Source organism: Rattus rattus, chromosome 14, assembly GCF_011064425.1.
Source record: "Rattus rattus isolate New Zealand chromosome 14, Rrattus_CSIRO_v1, whole genome shotgun sequence".
NCBI lineage: Eukaryota > Metazoa > Chordata > Mammalia > Rodentia > Muridae > Rattus > Rattus rattus.
The window spans coordinates 56,613,437-56,625,200 of record NC_046167.1 but is presented as its reverse complement, the minus strand read 5'-3'; the positions used below and the strand labels follow the sequence as shown (position 1 = coordinate 56,625,200).

The window sequence follows — 11,764 nt, the reverse complement described above, 5'->3', positions numbered from 1 at the left end:
ATTACAGGCTAGAAAAAAATGCTAGTTGGGTTCACATAGTGTGGGCAATGGGTTTATGTCTTTGTAGAGTTTTATTTGTACAAAGCTCTGTTCACAGCAAAGTGATTGAAACAGAGAGACTCTGGGAGACCACATTCAAGAGTAGGAGGGGGGTTGGGGATTTAGCTCAGTGGTAGAGCGCTTGCCAGGCCCTGGGTTTGGTCCCCAGCTCCAAAAAAAAAAAAAAAAAAAAAAAAAAAAAGAGTAGGAGGGGACAATATTTTCTGTAAAGGACCACAGTACATATATTCAGTGTTGTAGACTATGCAGTCTAGAAACTACCAAGTCAGCCCTTGTTACATGAAGATGGCCACAGACACTACAGAAATCAACAGGCATGGCTCTTTGCTAATGAAACTTTATTTATTCAGCTGGGTGGGAGTCTGGTTCTAAATGGTAACAGGCACCTTGATTTTATTCTTCAGACTTTGGTTTTCTTGGGTCTAAGAGGTGAGCTTAGCTGAAATTGAAGAACTCTCCTCCAACTGTGTACTCTGAAAAAAAGAAATATATAACAAGATTTTAAAACACAGCAATCCTACACAATTGTGTGCTAAACTGAAGGTTACTTCTCAAAGCGACTAGGTTTGGGAGTGAGTCACAAGGCGGTGATAGCCAGTAGTTAGGCCTATGTAAGACAGCTGGTACCAGAAGTGGTCTCAACAAACGAGCCTTTGGCTAGCTTACTGAGCAGCTGGCAACAAGCGTTACCCTATCTGGTGGCGCAAAGCCTCACAATGCTATGCCTATTGCCTTTGGTGAGTGGGACAGGGTGCAGGTGTCGGAGTGTACTGGAAGCTAGGGGAGGGGCTGCACCAACAGTCCCTGAATCATTTCGTCTGGATGTCACTCATAAAACACACTAAAGGTTCTCGCTTTCCCTGTGCTGGAGGGAGCAGACTTCTTAGAAGGTGTTTGTATCCAGCACAGTGGTAGTTCCTTTATTTGCAAGTGGACAAGAAATCCAACTCTAACAAGAGAATCTAAAAAGGGGATTTGCTGGCTGGGTGATAGAGCAGCACAGGGCTGTCTGGTATGATTCGCACGTGACTGCTTTCCCTTTGCAGGATAATCGAAATAATCTCGAGATGAGGGATTTCTAAGTTGAACCAAGGAGGAGGGAAAAGAGAAGGAGGAGGAGGAGGAGGAGGAGGAGGTATTGGAGGAGGAGGAGAAGGAGAAGGGGAGGAGTTGGAGTAGGAGAAGGAGCAGGAAGAGGAGTAGGAAGAGAAGGAGGAGAAGGAAGAGGATGAGAGGAGGAGGAGGAAGAGGAGGAGAAGGAGAAGAAGGAGAAGGAGAAGGAGAAGAAGGAGAAGGAGAAGGAGAAGGAGGAGAAGGAGAAGGAGAAGAAGGAGAAGGAGAAGGAGAAGGAGGGGGATAATTGGCTGAGCATTTCCAAAGGCTTATTCATTTCACCAACTTTGAGTGGATCAGGAGCCTCTTCTTAGCCAGAGGCTTATGAGATGTTGATTGGCTTACAGCTGGGTCACATGCTCTTTGATCAGGTGGCAAGTCACTCTCCTCAAAGCAGATCAGCTGCTCTGGGGACATGGGTATTCTGTGTCCAATCTGTGACCAGTTAGCCAAGAGAAAGACCCTGGTCAATGCAGAACTCTCTGCTGCCAATCTCCAATCTCAGAGAAGCCTGATAAGAAGAAATGGCGGATGGATGTAAAAGCTAAGGAACCTTACAGATACTCCCCACACTGCCTTTTGGGGCACAGTTAGGAAGCAGCAAATCCAATAGGTGTAATCATAGCAATCACTGGTGGGTTCAATAAGTTTAGGAGAGGCACCCCATTGAGTGAGATAATCAGTTTTTAAGACACACCCACCATGAATTGGATGATCAAATGGACCCGAGAATTAATTCAGATGGATTCCTACTGTGGCATAGGGACAGGACCACCTGTGTGATTCTGCAGCTTGGACTCCATTACCGACACTACTCTGTTGTCATCTGCAGTCCTCTTTCCAGCTTTGCCTCCATCTCTCTTCTGCACGCAGTGTCTATCTGTCTGGAAAGCTCTTTGCCCTAAAACACTTGTTCGACTTTTGTCCCAGCTCAGGCCATTTTCCTCAGAAAGGCCTCTTCTCTTGTCTGTTGCCACTTAGCCAGGATTGAAGCCTCATCCTCACACCACTCCTGTCCTCTGTGAAGCCTTCCCCGAGTTCCCTCCTTCTCTGCTCTTCAACCTCTCACAGAAGGGATTATTCCCTACCCCTTCCCTCGCCTTGTCCTCCTCTTCCTCCTCCTTCTTTTCCTCTTCCTTCTCCTTCTCTTCTTCCTCCCCTCCCTCTCTTCCTTTTCCTTGTCTCCCTCCTCTCCCTCCTCTTTCTTCTCCTTTTCCTCTACTTTTTCTCCTCTTCTTCCTCCTCTTCCCCCTCCCCCTTTTCCTTGTTTTCCTCTTCCTCCCTTTTCTTTTCTTCTTTCTCCATTTCCTCTTCCTCGTCCTCCTCTTCTTCCTCTTTCTTTTCCCTTTTCTTCATCCCACTTCTCTTCCTCCTCCCTCTCCTTTACCTCCCTCTTCCCTTCCCCTTTTCCTTCTCCTTGTCTTCCTCCTCCTCTTTCTCCCCTCTTCCTTTCCCTCCTCTTCTGTTTGCCTTTTTCCTCTGTCCTCTTTTCCAAGCTGTCCATCCTTGTAAAGTTCTCCTGAGGCCCAGCCCTGTTTCCTGATACAACCTTGAAGTGTTATACTGCAGCTGTGCTGACATTTTAGGAGAGGCTGCTGGAAGACAAGAAGTTTTAAAGTCCTCATAGGGAGCAGGAGCCGAAGAAATGGCCCAGAGAACAGACTTCAAGGCCTCTCTGTTTCTGAGAGCCCCTTTGTTTCCTGATTTGGCTCCTCCACAAAGGGAGGAGAGAAGCAAATGGCAATAAAAAGAGTAGAGTAGAATTGAGGATGGGTGGAGTTTTCTTTTTAAACCAGACAGAAAACAGAAAATGTTACCAAAACACCAAAGTATTTGATTATCTAACAGCTACATGAGAAATAACTTTGATAAATAACAAGGGAAAGTCAGTAATGAAATTAACTACGTAGATAAATAGTTATACCTTGGTATGAGAAAACTAATGCCTATCTCAGTGGGGAGGGGGGTTAATAAAACTATGTGATTAGAGAGAAGGAAGTGCTAACAGCTAGAGGTTTGAAATGATGCTGGTTCCCCCAACCCCACTCCCGGGGAGTCAGGTGAACAATAGCAAAATTAATCAGACATTCAGATTTTAGCAACTCAGTTTTCAAAATTTAAAACTATCCGTAGCATCCAAGGTTGGGAGGCTGGCGAGATGGGCATCTTGTTCAGTAATGTTCGGAAACATTACTATAAAATGGCATTACACTCTTTCCTCAAAATACTAACCTTCTTTCTAATACTCTAGGTTACAGTTTAGAAAGTAAGCCCAGCGTAGGAACACAGGCTGTAGGTTTGTTTGAGACTGGGAACAAGTTGGAAGCTCTATGAATTCCTAAGGGAATCTGTACCGTGGGCTCAGAAAGAGAAGACCCGAGCTCTGGAGAGAGAAGGGCTAGGACCAACATTACACTGCATGCTAAAGCGACGGGAAAAGGGAAGAAGACCTGGCTCACACATGTGAACTATTCTGTCATTTATGGGCACAGAGACCGGTGTGAAGGCATCATTCCCATCGTTAGCCAGGGGAACAGGATTTCAGCAAGGGAGGTGGCCTGCTGTTGACATCCAGGTTCAGAGGACAAATCAAGTGGCCCAGTTGCTTAGGCACCCTGTGCACCTCATGCTGCCACTCAGCTGCCCCCTGCAGTCCTGCTCACCCTGTCCTCAAGGCTCTAGAGCAGTGGTTCTCACCCGTCCTAAAGCTGCGACCCTTTAATACAGTTCCTGGTGTTGTGGTGACCCCGAACCATAAAATTACTTTTGTTGTTGCTTCATAGCTATAATTTTGCTACTGTTCTGAATCACAATGTAAATATCTGTTTTCTGATTGTCTTAGGTGATTCCTATGGAAGGTTTGTTTGACTTCCCAAAGGGGTCATGACCCAGAGTTTGAGAACCACTGTTCTAGGCTTTTGAGGAGCACTCTTCCTGGAGAAGTCTGCCCTTAGGAGGGCTGGTTCTGACAGATGTCCACTTTGACCTTTGAAAAGAGCTTGAAGATGGTGGGAGATAGGATTTGTCAGCCTAGTACTTGGAATGTGGTCTAGAAGGAGAGTCACAAAGCCCAGTGTGCATGCCTCCTTGACCTTGAAGAACCCGAGGGGTCTGTCTAACACAGGATAGCTGCTTAGCTCTGGGTGGGGTATAGAGAACCCGGGAAGGTAGCAAACTAGACTCTAGCGCTCGAAATTATCTGACTCACTCAAAAGCAGTAAAATTTTTCAATTAAAGATTTAAACTGAAAACTAAAAAATTTCATAGGAAAAACATTCCCCGGTAAATTCATCTCAAATGGAAAATACAGCACTATAGCAAGCACACTGTAGGAGAAGAGGAAAGAGCTGGTCATGGTTACTGCACCTTCAAGGGTCGCTCTTCCCACCGTGAACTGCCTCTGTTCTCTGGAGGTGAGGGGCAAGGCAGGTGAGTGGTCAGATGTCCATATTTGCATAAAGTCTCTGTCTGTCTCTGTCTGTCTCTGTCTCTCTCTGTCTCTCTCTCTGTCTCTGTCTTCCTACCTGCCTCTCTCTCTCTCTCTCTCTCTCTCTCTCTCTCTCTCTCTCTCTCTGTGTGTGTGTGTGTGTGTGTGTGTGGCATAGTGGTTAGGTTTATCAGCTTTAAACACTCGATACGTATTTATTTACTCCTATCTGTGAGTTGGCAGCATACAAGATGCTGAAAACCAATAAAAAATAATGTAGTAGTGGTCTTTGTCCTCACAAGGATGGGCATTAAACAAAACAAATTAAAACGGCAGAAAATGTGGTAGAAAATGCTAAGAACAAAGTCAGGAAAGAGGGAAGGCCCGAGTCTGCAGTGGTATCTGAGGTGGCCAGGAAGGTCCTAAAAGGGATGATGTCTGACTTCAGATCTGGGGAAAGGACGGGACCCCGCTTGGATTGAGGAAGAAGAAGATTAGAAGGAACAGATCGCCTGTTCCACTGCCAATCAATTAAAGAACAGATCAGACACACAAGAATGTGGGGGACGCTCGAGTACAGAGATTAGTCTGGAAGAAAGAAAACATACCAAATGATGCTAAGGCGATGCCATTCTAGGAAAAACGGAGATGATCAGAGCTACAAGGGATGAGCAGTGTGGAGAGATACAGACGGTTTCAGGCACACCGTGCAACCCTACAGTGGTAGACCCCTGTGTCTACCATTGGACAAGTGTGTACAAACCAAGAGTGAGCCCTGGTGTTCGCTGTGGACTTTGGGTGATGGTGATGTGTTTAGCACACACTACCAATCGTAGCAGATGCTGGACTCTGGTGAAGACGGCAGACAGGAAGTGCGCCTGTGCACACACGGCAGAAGAAAGTACATGGGAGATGTCTGTACTTCTGACTGGGTTTTTTTAAGGCCATTAAGTAAAACAGCAGACAGACAGGGTGACACATCAGCAGACAGACAGGGTGACACATACCTATAAGGCCAAGGCAAGAGGATAATTAAGTTCAAGGTCAGCCTGGGCTACACATTGAGTATAAGGGCAGCCAGGGCTGTGTATTGAGAGTATGTTTCAAAAAACAAAACAAAAATAAAACAAACTCTCATATTCAGTTCCCCACTTCTCAAGTGTGGGTTGCAGGTGATAACCAGGAAAGACATGGAGAAGGGACTAGAGGAGGAACTTCATAGTGAAGATGAAGACGGCAGACAATGGCAATGGCAGCATCATCGGGGCAAGTCATGTTGACAGTCAGGACTAGAGTGGCCCTTCACCTCAGTGGTCTCCCAGCTGAGCACCGAAGCCCAGATACCTTGGCATGAGAAGGCCATCAACCAAGCCTGGCTTCAGAACAGTCTACAAAACCCCGGATGCTCCTTAAAGCCACCAAGGTCATCAAAAACAAGGAGCATCATCTAGGGAGCTGTCACACCCCGGAGGAGGTTACAGAGATGAAATCACTTGGCATGTGGTACCCAGAAAGAAAAATGAAACAAACAAACAAGAAGAAAAAATCAAGTAACAAAAAAAGTAAGGTTGAAACATAGGCGCTAAATAAAGCATTCATTGAATAAAAATATATCAATACTGGCTCATGAATCACAACTAATGAAACATATTAGTCTAAGACATCCATAAAAGTGAGTAGGGTATTAAAGTCTGTGAAGCTATGCACTATCCTCAATTTTCCTATCAATGTAAAACTGTGAGAAATATTTTGTTAATAAAGTGTGCGGTCATCTATCCTATGTTGCGATAACAAAACCCACAAGCCTGGGAACTTTACAGTGAAAAGTTTTCTCTTAGCTGCTCTTTGGGAGATCAAAAGCCCAGGGTTGGAAATTACAACGCATCTGCCTCTGGAGGGTGTGCTTCCTGGCCGTCCTACACCATGACAGGCATCATGCAGGAGGGAAGAGGTCAGAGGGCAAGACAAAGAGAAAAATGGAATCCCCTCGCCCCTTCTTTTTTATGGCAATTCTTTTTTTTTTTTTTTTGGTTCTTTTTTTTTTTTTTTTTTTCGAGCTGGGGACCGAACAAAGGGCCTTGCGCTTCCTAGGCAAGCGCTCTACCACTGAGCTAAATCCCAACCCCTCGCCCCTTCTTTTTAAACAACTTAGATTCTTGACGGTTAACTATGTTCCCAGAACTACATTAATCCCTTCCTGAGACACCATTACTAATGTCCTAATTAGTTTGTACGAATTGCCATCTCTCAAAGATCCCAGCACATCCCAATATCACTGTGCTGTGGACCTATCCACCAACATACACGCACTCTTGGTTCAAGATCTATCAACTTATACATTTTTTTTAAGTTAGAATGTCATCAGTTTAGTATAAAAGAAGGCATAGAAATTATTTAGGTGCTGAGATAGTTCACACTGTCAGTGGAATGGGCACTTCATGTTACACCATTTCAACAGTGATTTCAGTCCTCATACTTTCCAAAAATATCGCCATCTGAAAATAAGAAATAAATCCTTGTTGTCTAGAACCACTTTGGTGCCTCCATATTCTGGAGGAACTTTGTCTCCATCTTTCATACTAACCGGATGAATCTACACATCTCTTCCTTTCTCAGCGGATCTGATCCCACAGCTATGACCGGTTCCTGAAACGCCTTTCCTTGAGACTTTTCTGGAAGCACAATGCCACCTTTGGCTATAGTTTAGGCTACACTCCTTTCAACCAATTCTCTATCAAAGAGCAGGAGAAACTCTCTCAGAGCCTGCCGGTAGTCTCAGAAGCTTAGTCACTATCATCCTAGCAGACGGTGTAAGTGACCGGCAGTGTGGTGCTGGGGAGACAGCTGAGAACTGTATCTTTATCCGCAAGCAGACAGAGCAACTGGTACCATTATTAAATCATACTTCGACTTTGGGTTTTTTTTTTCTTTTTTTCAAGTAAAATGTCTATGATGAGATTTTACCAATAAGCATGCCCTAAAGATTTTAGTACTGGATCCAGGGGGTGTGGTGCTGTAGGGGGAACTGAGGGACAAGACACATCTTTTGGAAGTTGAATTATCTCGAAGATAATACTGGGAAACAGCCCCCTTGCACTCTAACTTCCCCCAATGTGCTGCATTTTTCTTTCTTCTTTGAGACAAAGTCTCTCTCTCTCTGTGTGACCGAGGCTGGCCTCAAACTTACTATCCTCCTGCCTCAGCCTTCTGACTGCTGGGCTTATGGACACCCGTGCCTGGCAACACTGAACTCAGATTTACTGAGGAAGCTCATGTACTGTCTTCTGCAAATAGGAGTGGGCAGTTTCCATGGAGCAAAGAGCTTCCTGGAAGTGTGGGGAGTCCGTCTCTCCTTTGCCATGTGACTCCTTTGATCCTGGCATGTTTGTAAGTATCTTCCCTGGGGAAGTCTGGAGAGCCTGTTCCTCCAACACATGCTAGTGGTTAAACTGTATAGTGGGAAAGCATGCTGGCTTCCGGTGTCGTTGGAGTTGTAGGCTTAAGACCATCATCTTGGCCGGGACGGTCTGGTAGAGAGGACATTCTGAAGAATGCCCTGCTGCTCCCCAGTATAAATGAATCCTATGCTTTACAGGACTACCTCCTTTGGACAGATCCTTCCTTCCCAGAGCTCAACATTTTTCTGTCTGGGGGGGGGGTTGCCTCTTACCCATCACATCCCATGCCATCCCATGCCATCCCAGATCATGGCATTCCACCCATCACATCCTATAATATTTGCGCCATTTAAAAACTCTCACCTTTCAGGGCCCTTTTTAGCTGTCCAATTGAGATGTGAGTGAATGAATCACGACTCCAGCCTCTGCCAGCAGGTCATTCAGCCTTACTTTCTCACCCTTCACTCAAGGCTGCCCTTATATAATGTTTTGGATCTATGGTCTATTTGATAGTTACAGTGTTGACTTTCTTCACCCCCACCCCACCCCCTTCCTCTTCCTGATTCTCTAAGACATTTTTCTCTCTAAGTTCAAGGGGTGGGTGGTTTCGAGAACTGTCATTTTGTGGCGATGGCTGACACGATGGGTGGAGTCAGGGGATGGGGTGGGGTCCCAGGAGAAAACAGAGAGGGCGCCCTCCAGGGTTGGCAGATCTGGGCTGGCAACCAGAAACAGATGAGTTCGTTTCAAAGGCCCTCCTCTCTCCACACCTGTCTTTCCCCAAGTGCTAACATGTCTCATGTCACGGTGTGAGCTGGGTAAAGCTGTGGTTTCTCCTAATTCCCTCCAGTGATTTCCAGACATGACGGCCCTCCTCCTGGATGGCTGACTTCGCTTATGATGCTCTTAGATTAAACTAATTCTTACTTCGAAAGGGGATATTAAAAAGAAAACAGAAAGTGTAAAAACAAAACAAAAGCAAAACCAACAAAACCAACCAACCAACCAACTAAACAAACAATCGAAAAACTGAACGCGGAGATCAAGTCCCTGCGGCCATGCGTGCTTTTCTACAGACAGTTAGGGAGAGTTAGAGCGTGACCAAGGACCAAGCCCTTCCCATCACCACCCTTCTTCATTCTCTTGCCCTCTCCCTCCTTCCTCCCCTCTCTTGCTCTCATTTTCCAGCTGACAGGGTTGAACATTTGTTCATCCTGGCAAACCAACTTCTGAGGAAAAGCTTGGAGCAAAGCAACTTGAGATGCCTGGAATCAGCAAGAATCTGGACACGCTTCGATCCAGCCTTTAAACGAGATGAGGGAGAAGGCTCTCCCCGCTCTGGGGTCTGGGGGGGGGGAATCGGTTGCCTCTCCCCCCCTCTGTCTGGCTCCCGGCCGTCTGGAATCCATTGTGTCTGCCACAGCACCTGGCAGCTGGCATGAGCCCGCTGTCTGCAGCTAGCACACAGGCCGCACTGATGGGGATTAGATGGAGCATACGCCTAGCCTATAAGATGCTTATGGCCTTTTCCAAGCCCAGGACCAGTCCAGCTCAAGAACAGGGCAATTAGATGCAGTCCCATGCTGGGAGAAAAGCTGTTTCTCTGAAGCTAAAGGCTCTAATCCCTCCCTCCCTCCCTGTGACCTCTCTTCTGCTCCACTTTATCTATTTTCCTCCCTTGCCTTTTATTTTACTTTTTCCACGTTTTCCTTTCTTTCTTTGCAGTGTATATGTGTACATGCTCTTGTGTGCGCATGCATGTACACGTGAAGAACAGACACTGAGTGTTTTTCCTCAATTGCTTTTCTACCTTACGATTGGTTCTCTCTCTCTCTCTCTCTCTCTCTCTCTCTCTCTCTCTCTCTCTCTCTCTCCCCCCTGTGTGTGTGTGTGTGTGCTTGCATGTGTACATATATTTTTTGCATGTGTACATATATTTTTTGCATGTGTACATATATTTTTTGCATGTGTACATATATTTTTTGCATGTGTGTGGGTGCACATGTATGTTAGTGCATGTGCACGTGTGTATGCAGTGTGCATCCGCGTGTAGGTATGTTTTTGCATGTGTGTGGATGCACATGTACGTGAGTGCATGTGAACATGTATGTGTACATGGATGTGGAAGCCCAAGGTTGAAGTTGGGAATCATCCTCTATGGACACCTATTGCACCTTCTTCATTGAGGCAAGCTCTCTCAATCAAGCACAGAGTTCATTAATATGATTAGCAGCTTGCTCTGGGGAATCCCTGGCTTCTTCAGAGACTAGAATTACAGGTGGGAGGCCACACCAACTCAGGTATTTATGGGTTTCTTGAGATGTGAGCCATGTTCCTCGTGCTTGTGTGGCAAGCATTTAATCATGGCGCCACCTCTCCAGCCTTCCACTTTCTTTATTTGTTTCGAGAGGTGGTCTCACTACATAGCCACAGCTAGCCTGCTGCTCACAATGTAGACCAGGCTAGCCTCAAACTCAGAGATCCACCTGTTTCTGCTTCCTGAGTGCTGGGATTAAAGGTCAGGGCCACCACGCTTGGCTTTCGCCTTATATTTTTGAGACAAGGTCTCCTATGGAACCTGGAGTTGGATCCTGCTGTGGATTAGAACTCAGGTCCTTATGTCTGAGTGATAAACACTTATTGACTGAGGTAGGGCCCCAGGCCCTGTTCTCCTTTGTCCATCTGCTTTCTGAACACCCAGTTTGCACTTGTCTCCAGAGTAGCGTGTTCCTTTTCCTGACAACCCCCCTGCTCTTCCGCCCTCTGCTCATCCCTCTCTCTCCCCTCCTGCACTCACTTTTCCTTTCTGTGCGGTTGCTTTGTGCTGACTGCATTTCTCTCCACTTGTGTGACAATTTAAACGGACCGTGCTCGTTCTCTCTCTCTCTCTCTCTCTCTCTCTCTCTCTCTCTCTCTCTCTCTCTCTGTCTCTCTGTCTCGGGGGGAAAGCAAGTTCCATAGTTGTAGATCAGCACGCACCTTCATATGTTTGTGGGCAGGCAGGGCAGTACTCAGTACTCAGAAAGCCATGGAAACTGCCCTTGATTGAGTACATCAGACATGATGGTGAGCCCAACCGCTTTCTGTCTAATTATGATGCGCTCCTTGCTTTTATATGTTTTAGGGTGTTGGATAAAACAGCGGTGGGTTTAGGGTGGGAAAAGTATTTCTGGTTTGATCCAAACATCTAAAACCAGGGTTCTTCCAGCGTTGGCATGCACCCAGGTACCTGCCCAGCTCCACCACAGTTTCCAGTGCAGTTTGGGTGGGGCCTGAGAGTGCACGCCTGGCAGGTTCCCAGATGGCTGATGCGAATGGCCCGGCATTGACCTTGAAGTTAGGAGCTAGTCTGAACTCTACCCCAAATGACAGTAAACATCGTCACCTTGACACATGGGCATTGCTGGCTCAGTTCACAAAAGGATTTGCATTTGTCTGTAAAAACTGTCCACCAAGTGAGAGTGTCATGGTGTGAAAGGAATCCAACTAAGGGAACATAAAGACGGGGCTTATGTTAAAGAAGGACTTAAAGAAGTCCTAAATCATAGGACTTCAGTCAGGGTAGTTTGCCCTCTTTGCAGAATTACATGGGACCCTTTTCCATTTCCTGGCTGACTGCATCTTGTTGGTTCTCTGAGTAAAGGACCTCTGAATGCTATTACTCGAATGTGAGGAACTGTATTAAAGCGTTGCAGCATTAAGAAGATTGAGAACCACTGTACTAGAGGTGGGGATGGACTTCAGCTGTATGCTGCCTTGAGCCTGC

The 11,764-nt window shown here is 46.2% G+C and overlaps 1 pseudogene; it reads right to left on the bottom strand.

Annotated features, from left to right (window-relative positions):
* Positions 1-7,063: 7,063 nt before the first annotated feature.
* Positions 7,064-7,983, bottom strand: LOC116883230 (annotated as a pseudogene).
* Positions 7,984-11,764: the final 3,781 nt, after the last annotated feature.